The following is a 2,837-nucleotide window of genomic DNA, read 5'->3' as shown; positions in this document are numbered from 1 at the left end:
TACTCTGGGTCCTGCTCAGGTACTGGAGTTTGGCTGGATGACCTAACAGGCCAGTGCATGACTGGTATTTCTAAGGCATTAGAAAAATTAGAATCTGACTAAGCCTCAGTTTTCTCAGCTGTAAAATGGGGTGATAGTACAAGTGACCAGTTGTCCTGGTTTACCTGGGAAACTAGTCATCAATCCAGGATAGGACCTGGACACAGATTTCCTCTTCATCACTTCCTACTGAAGACAAATTTATATTGAAACAATAACTCCCCTATGAGAGAAAGATACCATAATGCACTTTAAGTCACTCAGAGTGTATTTTCTGAGCCTCTGCTATGTGTCAGGCATCGTTCTAGCCTCTGGGCATATAGCAGTGAACAAAGCAGATAAAACCCTATCCTCATGAAGTTTATATTCAAGTGGGAGGGGCTGGACAATACGTAAATAGATTAGAAAGATGTTAGTCTATTAAAGGTGATAAGTACTTTGGAGAAAAATAAAGCTGGTGAGAGAGGGACAGTGTGTATTGGCAAGAGGGGGAGAGTGGAGTTTTGTGATTTTCCAACGAGTAGTGTGGCCTGGATTGATTTCCTTGAGAAGATGACATTTGGCCAAAGATTTGAAGGCAAAAAAAGGGAGAGGCAGGTGAGCGCCTGGGGGATGAATGGGAGGAGCAGGCCATGCTAAGAAGATAGTGGGAACACAGGCCCTGAGGCGGAAGCAGGACTGGAAGTGTCGAGAAATGGCAGGATGGCCACCCGTGGGCAATGAGAGGCCCTGCGGGAGGGATCAGAGAGGCGATGGGAGCCGGTGGTGTAGGGTATGCAGTCAGGATGTTGGCTGTTGGATGGGAAGAGCAGGCAGGGCTTGGGTGAGGATTGGCAAAGTCCCCTCGAGGCACTCCAGCTCATTTGGACAAAAGCCAGTTTTACGACAGCTGCCAATAACTTCCATTACATATAAATCAGAACTCATGATCCGGCCCTCAGCCCAAACGTGGCCATCCTTTCCCATCTTGTTCATCCCACCACCCAGCTGCTCAAGCCGAACGTTTCAGACTTCAGTTTTGATTATTCTTGTGCTCACATACCTTCGCCCATTCTATCAGCAGGTTTTGCCAACACTACCTCCCAAGCAGATCCCAAATCTGACCACTTCTCTGCTCCTGTGCTGCCAGCCTCGTCTAAGTCACCAGCTCTCTGACCTGGCGTGTACCCACGGAGCAGCCAGAAGGATCAGATTAAAACAAGAATCTGACCTCCAGTGGCTTCCAACCTCGGGGGAAAGTTTGCACTCCTTACTGTGGCTGACAAGGCACAAGTCCAGCCAGGCTGCCCCTCTGACTTTGTCTACCTACCCCATCAGTCACTCCAGCCACAGTGACCTTCATCCCACCGCAGGGCCTTTGCATCTGCACTCACCTTTGCCCTCTGCCCCAAATACTCTTCTCCCAGTTTCTGGTCCCAGCTTAAATGTCACTGGGGTTTCCAACAGCAACTGATTTAAAGCATGCATCCCTCCTCAACAAACCTATTACACTCTATTAAATCTCCTGTTTTATGGTGTCTATAGCACTTTTTTTGTTGTTGTTGCTAAAAAATACAGAATGCTTCATGAATTTGTGTGTCATCCTTCTGCAGGGGCCATGCTAATCTTCTCTGTATCGTTCCAATTTTAGTACACGTGCTGCCGAAGTGAGCACTGGTCTCTATAGCACTTAACCCTCTTGAAAGTTATCTTATTTATTGATATAAAAATGATTTGTTTATAAGACATGTAAACCACTTGAGAACTGGGACCTTGTCTGTCTCTCCAATATGGTGCTTTCAAAATCTAGAGCAGTGCATAGATGATGTTCAGTAACGTAATAGATGTTCAGTAAACACATGAGTGAATGAAAGTATAGTGAGTTGTAGAGCTTGCAAAGCGCCTGCACCTTCCTCTGGGGTTCCACAGCACCCTGCCTTTACCTCGTTAGAGCCCGTACTACCTTATGTTGTGATGACTTCTATATGCCAGGTCTCCCCCTCTGGTTCTCAAAGGGAAGGAAGTATTTTTTTGCATCTGTCTCAGTACCTAATATTTGCCTGGCACACAACAGATACTCAGTAAGTCCTCTTTGTATCAATGGATGAATGAAGACACACCCCAAATAAGTGGCTTAAAACATGTCATTTCCTTCTCATACAGAAGTCTAAGCTGGAATACTGGCTTTGCCACATGAGGTGTTGAAGAGCCCAGTTTGTGCATACTTCCACATGGCCCGAGATGGCTTGCTACCTTCTCTGCTTTCCAGTGCTCAGGAAAGGGACAGGGGAGGAGGGTGCATCCCTCTGTCTAAGGGTAGGATCTCAGAATTGCCATGTCCCTTCAGCTCACATCCCATTGGCCAGAATGAAGTCACATGGCCCCTTCTAGCTGCAAGGGAGGCTGGGAAGTGTAGTCTTTTACTGGGAGGAAGGATGTGCCCAGCTCACAGGTGTATTATAGTGGAAGAAGGGGAGATTGGCTATTGAAGGAAGACTCAGCACCTCTGTTGCACATCTCCGTTACTTCACTTGATCCTCATGGCAGTCTTATTATACCAGCAATGTATGAGCTATGATCTCCATTTTACTGATGAGAGAATTGACACTTAGTGAGGTTAAGTGACTGAGCTGGCAAAAAACAATGAATGAGCGGCAACCTGGGAACTTGAAACCAGGCCTTCTGACACCATGCTGGAGAGAGAGACCCATTTTGCTGGTTGTGTGGCCAACAGCTCAGTTCAGCCACGGGAGGATGTGGCCATTGTATCATTCCAGTGATACTGAGCACCTGCTCCATGCCAGACTTCCTGAGGGACT

The 2,837-nt window shown here is 47.0% G+C and overlaps 1 non-coding gene across 1 annotated transcript; it reads right to left on the bottom strand.

The window, feature by feature from the left end:
• Positions 1-1,586: 1,586 nt before the first annotated feature.
• LOC116659404 lies at positions 1,587-1,693 on the bottom strand. Its single transcript, XR_004314781.1, has one exon. It is a non-coding gene; the product is annotated as a U6 spliceosomal RNA (small nuclear RNA).
• Between the last annotated feature and the right edge of the window lie 1,144 nt (positions 1,694-2,837).

Source organism: Camelus ferus, chromosome 2, assembly GCF_009834535.1.
Source record: "Camelus ferus isolate YT-003-E chromosome 2, BCGSAC_Cfer_1.0, whole genome shotgun sequence".
In the NCBI taxonomy this organism is placed as follows: domain Eukaryota; kingdom Metazoa; phylum Chordata; class Mammalia; order Artiodactyla; family Camelidae; genus Camelus; species Camelus ferus.
Note: the sequence above shows the minus strand (reverse complement) of the source record. Positions and strands in the feature narration are given on the sequence as shown.